This window comes from Scylla paramamosain, chromosome 8 (assembly GCF_035594125.1).
Source record: "Scylla paramamosain isolate STU-SP2022 chromosome 8, ASM3559412v1, whole genome shotgun sequence".
Lineage (NCBI taxonomy): Eukaryota > Metazoa > Arthropoda > Malacostraca > Decapoda > Portunidae > Scylla > Scylla paramamosain.
The window spans coordinates 16,187,040-16,197,039 of record NC_087158.1 but is presented as its reverse complement, the minus strand read 5'-3'; the positions used below and the strand labels follow the sequence as shown (position 1 = coordinate 16,197,039).

General features: G+C 39.2%; 1 protein-coding gene and 1 long non-coding RNA gene across 4 annotated transcripts in view; one reads left to right on the top strand and one right to left on the bottom strand.

Moving 5' to 3' along the window:
- Positions 1-10,000, bottom strand: part of LOC135102862 (uncharacterized) — a 104,928-nt gene that overhangs the window by 45,470 nt on the left and 49,458 nt on the right. For 2 of the 3 annotated variants that reach the window (XR_010269805.1, XR_010269806.1), the window contains exon 3: positions 6,017-6,264. The exons of the other annotated variant lie outside the window; for it this stretch is intronic. This is a non-coding gene — a long non-coding RNA (uncharacterized LOC135102862). Of the gene's footprint in view, positions 1-6,016; positions 6,265-10,000 lie in introns of those variants that run through there. 3 annotated transcript variants of the gene reach the window in all.
- Positions 1-10,000, top strand: part of LOC135102861 (probable G-protein coupled receptor No18) — a 94,957-nt gene that overhangs the window by 60,042 nt on the left and 24,915 nt on the right. The window lies entirely within an intron of this gene.

Sequence of the window (10,000 nt, the reverse complement as noted above, 5' to 3'; positions counted from 1 at the left end):
TTCACATCTAAATCAGTCATTCTGACACACACACACACACACACACACACACACACACACACACACACACACACACACACACACACACACAAATCGGACGTACACATTTAAGACGAATCAATGAAGCAAATAATGTGATTTTTTTACCCCAATATATAATCAGAGGAAAGAAAGAAAAGAAAGAAGGAAACGTAAAATAAAGAAAAAAAAACTGTGCCCTTTCTAATCGATGGACCTTTTCTTTTACCTTACTTTTCATTTATTCGTTTATTTATGGTAGACGTGAATTTATCGGATATAACAGTAGTTGAGAATATAAAATAATGAAAAAAAAGTCAATAACCAGATACGAGAGTAAATATTAAAAGAATAAAAAAAAAGGGAAAAGAAAACTCAGTATATATTCTTGCAAGCATTCGTAAATATATTCGCGCAAACAAGGAATAAGTAAAACAAATAAACAAAAAAATACAGAAAGCTACTAAATAATGCTAAATGATTTCAAATAAAGATAATGAAATACCAAGAAAAGAATAACTTCATTCACGAGAAAGAATGTCACCAAAGAAATTGCATATGAAAAAAAAAATAATAATACGTATAAAAGGGAAAAAACAAATAGATAAAAAATAACAAACAAAAAAATTACAGAATGACACTCAGTAACATTAAATGGATACAAAACAACAAAGAAAAGAGAAAACCAGCAGTAAGTTTAGAAAAAAATAGGTAAGAAAGAACTAACATAAGAAGAAAAAGAAGATAGGGAAAAAATTAAGAAAAAAAGACCCAGTGATACGAAATAAATAATGAAAACAAAGAAAAAGAAAGAAAGAAAGAAAAAAAAAGAAAGAAAAGGAAAACACTTAATGGCACCGAAAAAGAATGAGTGAAATGAAGGAATAAATAAAGAAAGAATGAAAAGAAAGACGGAAGCGCAAAACAAACGCAATAACACAAAACAAACAAAGATAGAAAGAATAAATAACTGGAAACAATTAAAGAAAAAAAGAAAAGAAAGAGAAAGAAAGAAGAAAAAATACAGACACAAAGACGTCAATTAGTATTTTACGCAAAGGCAACGAAAGGGAAAATTAATCCACTTACTCTAACATTTTTTTTCCTTTCTCTTCTTTTTCATCCTCGGAATATGTAGGAAGAGGAGGAGGAGGAGGAGGAGGGATGAAAGTGTCAATAGTGTTTCTGGTGTATTGCGTTATGTAAGAAAGACCCATCTCTCTCTCTCTCTCTCTCTCTCTCTCTCTCTCTCTCTCTCTCTCTCTCTCTCTCTCTCTCTCTCTCTCTCTCTCTCTCTCTCTCTCGCACCACAAGAATGTGTTGCTTATTGAATAAACTGCAAGGAAAGAAAAAGAGAGAGAGAAAAAAAAAACAACAAGTGCGCCACAGCAAACACACACACACGCCTTGATTATTCATTGGGAGAGAGAGAGAGAGAGAGAGAGAGAGAGAGAGAGAGAGAGAGAGAGAGAGAGAGAGAGAGAGAGAGAGAGAGAGAGAGAGAGAGAGAGCAATACAGCACACTGCATAAGAAACGTAGATATGTTCACACACAAACACACACACACACACACACACACACACACACACACACACACACACACACACACACACACACACACACACACACACACACACATTCGCACACACACATTCGCACACGTGTGTTCACCAGCCTGTCACTTGTCTTGAAATTCGTTCAAAACACCTGTCACATACATCTCTCCTCCTCCTCCTCCTCCTCCTCCTCCTCCTCCTCCTCCTCCTTCTCCTCCTCTTCTTCCTCCCCTTCCTGCTTCTCCTCCTCCTCCTGATCCACATACTCTTCTTTTTCTTCTTAGTCTTTCAACACCCACAATTTTTTCCTTCTAATATCCTGTTTCCTTTTCCTCATCCTCCTCTCACCATCATTTTTTTCTTTTCCTTCTAGAACATACGAACATAAGAAATAAGGGAAGCTGCAAGAACTGTCCAGGCTTACACGTGGCAGTCCCTGTATGAAATATACCTACCTGTTTCATTCCCACCCATGAACCCGTCTAATCTTCTCTTAAAGCTCCCTAATGTCTTAGCACTAACAGCATGATTACTGAGTCCGTTCCACTTATCTACCACTCTATTTGAGAACCAGTTTCTTTCTATCTCTTTCCTAAATCTAAATTATTTCAAGGATGAACCCATTATTTCTTGTTCTATCCTGGTTGCTGATCCTAAGAATTTTGCTTACATCTCCCTTGTTATAACATTTATACCACTTAAAGACTTCTATCAGGTCCCCTCTTAACCTACGTCTCACTAAAGAATGTAAATTTAACAGCTTCAATCTCGCCTCGTAAGGAATACTTCTCATCCCCTGTATCCTTTTAGTCATTCTCCTTTGTACTGATTGTAATAGACCTACTCGTATATCTTTCCTGTAATGTGGGGACCAGAACTGCACAGCGTAGTCTAGATGAGGTCTGACCAGCGCCAAGTATAACTTTTATATTACTTCGGGCCTTCTACTTTTAACACTCCTAAAAATTAATCCTAATACCCTATTTGCCCTGTTTCTGGCCTCTATGCATTGTTTTCCTAGACGGAGTTCAGAGCTAACTATAATTGCTAAATCTTTCTCGTACCCTGTACCTACTAGAGTTTCGTTGTTTAATGTGTACCTACTGTGTGGGTTTCCTCTACCTACGCTAAATACTTTGCATTTGTTGATATTTAACTGCATTTGCCATCTGTCCGTTCATTAATTCATCCTATCTAAATCTTCCTGCAAGGCGATGACATCCGATTCTGACCTAATTAATCTACCTATCTTTGTGTCATCCGCAAATTTACTAGCATCACTACTAATTCCACTATCCAAGTCATTGACTTATATTAAAAACAACAATGGCCCAAATACTGATCCCTATGGCACCCCACTAATTACATGGCCCCACTCAGATTTAGAGCCGTTTATTACAACTCTTTGTCGCCTGTCGCTTAGCCATGATCTTATCCAGCCCAACACTTCCCATCTATCCCGTGTGCCCTAACCTTTCTCAGGAGCCTGTGATGGGATACCTTGTCAAATGCTTTACTAAAGTCCAGATATAAGTTGTCATAACTATCACCATTATCTACTGCCTCGTACATTTTACTGTGAAAACTTAACAAGTTTGTCAGGCAAGACTTCCCCTTCGTGAAGCCATGCTGTGACTGATTTATCAAGTTATGTTTGTCTAAATGCTCCCTAACGTTCCTCATTATTATTGGCTCCAATAATTTAACCACAACTGAAGTTAAGCTGACAGGTCTATAATTAGACGCTAAAGTTTTATCTCCTTTCTTAAAGATGGGTACTACATTAGCCTGCCTCCACATTACAGGTACCTCACCTGACTCAGGTGATTTCCTAAAGACAGAAACTAACGGCTCACTAATAACCTCTTTGCATTCCTTAAGTACTCTGGGATATATTTCATCTGGTCCCGGTGTCTTGAACTTTTTTAGCCTATCTCCACCTAAATCATTATTTAATACCCATTGCTCTTATATTAGCTTTTTTGGGTTCCTTTTCCTCTTCATCCTCGTCTTCCTCCTCCTCCTCTTCCTTCTCCTCCTCTTCCTCCTCTTCTTCCTCTTCCTCTTCCTCCTCCTCCTCCGTGTAAGTGGCCAGAAAGATTTTAGAGGCGTAAAAAGAAAATAAAAAATACGAGAAGTCAACGTGAGGGAAATCTTGTGCCATGAAGGAAATTAACACTGAAGTCTCAGGAAAAAATATTAATTTTTTACTGACATGCTTTCTTTTTATTTTTTTTATTTCCTTTATTTCCACCTTGTTTTTCCTTTCATTACTTTTTTTTCTTCTTTTGTCGCTCCTTATTCTGTTTTTCTTTTCTTTTTCTTCGTCTTGTTTTTATTTGTTAGCCTGTTTCTGTCTTCGAGTCTGCTTTCGATTTTTTTTGACGTGTCTGTCTGTCTGTCTGTCTGTCTGTCTGTCTGTTTCAGTATGTATGTATGTATGTATGTATGTATGTATGTATGCATGTATATATATATCTTTCATTCATCCCTCTCCTTTCCATTTTCTCTTCTTTCATCTTCTTACCTTCTTCACAACTATATTTTTACCTCCTTACTCCTGTTCTTACTTCATTCCTTCCTCTCTCTCGTCTTTATTCTTTTTTTTTCTTCTTTATCATGTTTTTCTATACCTATTCTTTGCTATTCATCCACTTTATTCCACTCCTTTGCTATTTTCCCCTCCTTCTCCACCACCTCCTTCTCCTCCTCCTCCTCCTTCTCCTCCTCCTCCTCCCCCTACACCAGCAGTACCACATCTCCTCCTCCATTATTTAGTGACTGGCTGTTGCACTGTTGCCAACACGGAGACACTCGCTGCAGTGTTGCCAATGTTCCCTACCACAGGAGAGCCTCATTCACTTTTATATTTCGGCGTAAAATCCCCATAAATTTCTCCCTTCCTTCCTTCCTTCCTTCTTTTCATCATTCTTTCCTTCATTTCTTCTTTTTTTCTATCTTACTTCCTTCCTTTCTTCTTTTTGTCTCTTCCTTCTTTCGTTTCTCCCCTGTTTTCTTCCCTTATTTCCTTACTTCGTTTCTTCCCTCATTTATTCACTTATCCATTCTTCTTCCTTTTCCTCCTCCTAATATCTCAAGAATCCCTCCGTTCTCCTTTTTCTATCTTCTAAAATCCCTTTCTCCTCTTCCTCCTCCTCTTCCTCCTCCTCCTCCTCCTCCTCCTCCTCCTCCACTTTGCCCTCAATTGTCCCTCTGTCATTTTTCTCTCCTTTCTTCACCCTAAAATCCTTCTCTCATTCTTCTTATTATCTCCCATCAAAAATCTCTCTCTCTCTCTCTCTCTCTCTCTCTCTCTCTCTCTCTCTCTCTCTCTCTCTCTCTCTCTCTCTCTCTCTCTCTCTCTCTCTCTCTCTCTCTCTCTCTCTCTCTCTCTCTCTCTCTCTCTCTCTCTCTCTCTCTCTCTCTCTCTCTCTCTCTCTCTCTCTCTCTCTCTCTCTCTCTCTCTCTAACGTACTCGTCATGCCTTATAAATTATAGAGAGGAAATGGAGGAGGAGGAGGAGGAGTAGGAGGAGGAGGAGAAGGAGAAGGAGGAGGAGGAGGAGGAGGAAGAGGAGGAGGAGGAGGAGGAGAAGGAGGAAGAGGAGGAGGAGAAGGAGGAAATAACAAAGGGTGGAATGAATAGGAGGAATAGCAAGGAATAGGTAAAGAAAAAATGAGGAGGAAGAAAAGGAAAGAATAAAAAGGAGAGAAAGGAGGAGGAGGAGGAGGAGGAGGAGGAGGAGGAGGATGAGGAGGAGGGGGAAGAGGTGGATTACAAAAGATTACACCGGATTACAAACAGCAAGGCAGCCTCAGGTTTCTGCAAGACTGTTCGATTTCACGACTGAACTAAACTACTGTTCTGACAAAGGCACGTTATAATGGAAAGCTGCCCTCCCCTACAACTCCCCTCCCACACTCCCACACTCCCACCTTCACCACCTACCAGCGCTGGCCAGGAGAGAGGTGATAACACGCAATACTGAAAAATAACAAGGAATTTAATACTCTTATGAAAAAGGGAAGAAAGATGCAATATACAGATTTGATTTCCGTTTTTGGGAGGGATTTCAATGAACGTATCAAGTGAAAAATAGCAAAGAAATAGCAAAAATATCTAGTACTTGTAAAGAAAAAAAAAAGTGCAGTATACATTTTTTTTTTTATTTAAGGAAGGAATTCGATGAATATAGAAAGGAAAGTTGCAAGAAACACAGCATACCGGCACATTGTAATTCCTTATGAAAAAAAAAGAAAAAAAAAAAAAAAAAAAAATATATATATATATATATATATATATATATATATATATATATATATATATATATATATATATATATATATATATATATATATATATATATATATATATATATATATATATATATATATATATATATATATATATATATATATATCCACAAATGCATCTATGAATATATACGATTGTAATGAACAAAATGCTTTTTATGTAATGCTGCGTGTACGTGATAAATCTGTAGGGAGAGAGAGAGAGAGAGAGAGAGAGAGAGAGAGAGAGAGAGAGAGAGAGAGAGAGAGAGAGAGAGAGAGAGAGGCAGACAGACACAGGCAGACAGACAGACAGACGGACGGACGGACGGACTGGAAGACAGACAGACAGACGGACGGACGGACGGACTGGCAGATAGACAGGCAGACCGACAAACTGTTAAACAGACAAACAAACAAAGACATAAGCAAATAAAAATAAATAAATAAACCAGACATGAAATTAATAATAAACTCTCACTGAAGAAAACTCACGTGAGAGAGCAAAATATATATATATATATATATATATATATATATATATATATATATATATATATATATATATATATATATATATATATATATATATATATATATATATATATATATATATATATATATATAAATTAAACTTAGCGAGGAAGTCACATGCGAAAAAAAATAAAAAATAATAAAAATGAAATGCAGAGAGAGACAGAAAGAGAGAGAGAAGATGGAGTTTGTGGAAGAGAGAGAGACTTGGTGTGGATTTTGAGAAGTGGATGACGAAGATGAATGGCTCAAATGGAGAGGCTGGAAGTGGTGGGGAGGGTGGGATAGGAAGAGGAGGAGGAGGAGGAGGAGGAGGGAGGAAGGTATAGATGGAGGAAAGGAAGTGAAGGACAAGGACAGAAGATGAAGCTGAGAGAGAGAGAGAGAGAGAGAGAGAGAGAGAGAGAGAGAGAGAGAGAGAGAGAGAGAGAGAGAGAGAGAGAGAGAGAGAGAGAGAGAGAGAGAGAGAGACAGAGAGAGAGAGAAATGGAGTGGAGCAATAAAGCCTCCACTTATTACGCGACTAATGAAGCAAATAGGAAAATAGTCTACCAATATGGCGGTCGTAATTCACCTTCCACTTAGCCTGCGCTCCACCGTGGAAAAATTAATACCACCGTGGGAAAATTTGAGAAACCGTGGGAGAATGAGAACCACCGTGGGAAAAATACGACCACCGTGGGAAAATTTGAGAAACCGAGGGAAAATTACCGTCACAACAGAGGAAGGATGGGTGAAGTAGCCTTCCCTTAACCCATTATCCCACGTGAATGAAGATTATCCCTTTACTAATGCGAGAAACGGGTCTGTTAATGAGAAAAGACACGCCGAGGTTTCAAGAGGACGGGGATAAAAGAGGGGAATTTAAGAGGAAGGGAATCAAAGAAAGGGAAATTATGTTCGTTCCTCTGATTAATGGAGTGGATTTCAGAGAGGGAGTGAGGGTGTGGTGGACGTGTGGATGGGTGGAGGAAGTGAAGGAGGATGGAATGGAGGAAGAATGGATGAAAGGAAGGAGGAAATGATAAAAGGAAGGGAGATTGGAGGGAAGAAGGATGGAAGAAATGAAGAAGGGGATGATAGTGAAGGAAGAGAGAAAGGAGAGAAGCGAGTAGAAAAGAAAGAAAGGAAAGAAGGAAGGAAGACAAGAAGAATGAGAGGATGACGGTAGGAAGAAAGGAAGAGAGAAAAAAAAAGAAGGAGAAAAAGGAAGGTAGGGAGAGATGAAAAATAGGAAGGATGGAAGGAAGAAATGAGGAAGGAAGAAGGGAAGAAAATTAAAAGAAGGAAAGAATCAAGGGAAGAAAGAAAGAACGAAGAAAGGAAGGAATGAAAGATGATTACAAATATACGCACTTTTTTTCGTGGATTGCAATATATCACCTTTATCTTCATTCTTCTTCCTCCTCCTCTTCCTTATTCTTCCCCTCATTCTTCTCCAAGCCAAGACATTTTATCCTCCTTCCATTCCTTCATTATTATCTTTCCTTCTCTTCCTCCTCCTGCTTCTACCTGTCTTCTTTGGCTTAGGCTCTTGTCCCTTTCCTCTCATTCCTCTTACTTTCCCTTCTCCTTCCCTCCTCTTCGTCTTCTTCAGTATTATCCTTCATATCCTCCTTCATATCCTATCTCCTTTCGTATCAGTGTCTTCCTTTCACCTCCTTCTTTGGCATATATTCAACTTCTTCCTTCTCTTCTTCTTCCTCAGTCTCTTTCTCCTCCAATTGTACTACTTCTTCTTTTTCGTACTTATTTGTTTTATTATAAATATGATTTCCGCTTCTTGTATTCATCATCTTTCTCCTTCTCCTCTTCCTTCTCATTATTATCTTCATCTTCTCGCCTCTTTTCTTTTCACTTTTTTTCTTTCATTTTTTCTTCTTCTTCCCGTCCTCCTATTCCTCCTCCTCCTCCTCCTCCTCCTCCTCCTCTCTTCCTCCTCCTGCACAGTTCCAATGGCGTGAAAAATGGAACGGGGTTCGGACGATTCCATGATATTCCTGGAAACCTTCCCTTTCTGAATTATTCCTTGTAAATATGCATCGAAAACTCTCAACTGGATGGCTTGCAACTCCCTCCTCCTCCTCCTCCTCCTCCTCCTCCTCCTCCTCCTCTTCCCTCTGACGGTTCTAGGAACAAACGCATTTTCCTCAGGAGATGAAACTTCCTTTTCCTCGAGTTTATCAAATTCTTGTCTTCTTTGGGATTGTCTTCATCGTTGCCTCCCAGATCTGTATTCTCTTTCTCCCCTCCCACCCACAATACTCTTTTGGGGGAAGAGTCATTTAAGACTCAGTACTATCACTCTAGGCTCAGTACTATCCCTTTAAACTTAGTAGTTATAAGCGTTGAGTGAACAGAAAGCTTTAAAAAGAAGACAGGACGAATTTATAGAAATGAATAATAGATAGATATTGGTATGCATGTTTTGAACAGGGACTGCCATGTGTAGGTTTGTTTGCTTTTCATGGTTTCCCTTGCCTTCTTATGTTGTTCAAATATTCTGCCGCATCATTTACGTAAACCAACTTATTCTTGGCCACACTGCTAATCTTATGCAAACAAAAGCTTAGATCCTCGGAGGTGTACGTTGGATATCATAATTCAGCACACTAAGACCCTTCCTCCGCTCAACTCCTTTCATCACATTTCCTAATCCTAAGGCAACACACAACACTGGCAGGCAACACAGGCTCAGCAGGACAGCAGGGCATCACAGCAGGTCAACCATCTTACGTAATTTAAACACACACACACGAGATCCTTCCTCCGCTCTAATTTCTTTATCGACCCAAATCCTTCCTGAATCACACGAACGCACGCTCAGGCTCCCGGGAGTGTTGAATGTCACACTAATACAACTCTGTCCCAATCTTCTTACGTAACCTGACACACGCAAGGTTCTTTTTCCACTCAACTCTAATTATCCACCTCCCTCTATCAGGTTCCCTAATCCTATACAGCACACACGCGACGCAGGCTTTGCAGGAGTGTAGGGTACCTCGCCAACACATCCTTCTTACGTAACCTGGCAACCCGTGTTAGTCTGTTACGCTACTCCAGTAATCTAATTCTGCCATCCACTTTCTTAGTCCTGTATATTTTATCCTCAACACAGAAACAAGCAGTGCAGTGCAAGATACAACACCATTACGACTCTCACGTAACTTAAGCATATCACTGCTCTCTGATACGTCTTTCCTCAGCCACAACCCACCATGAGACACTTTATCTATATTCTACAGCTACTTGTAAACACTATACAGACTACACATCTTTCCTTAACCACAAACTACTTTGAGACATTTATCTTTCTTCTAGAGACACTCCTAAAATGCAAAAAAAAAAAAAGATTAAACATTGTAAAACCTATTCTCTTAATCCCTTTTCTTTCTTGTAGCTGTCCGTAAATATCCTGTACAGTGTTTTTAGTGGCGGGAATCGTTGCGTGTCTCAGTGAGGAGGTTTAACAATATTGATCAGGAGCTCCTTACCCTTGCCTTCTCTTAAACACTTGTATCTTGTAGTTGCTTGTGAATATCCCGTGCAGTGCCTCTACTAGTGCTGGGAATCGTTGCATCTCGCAGTGAGAAGATTAA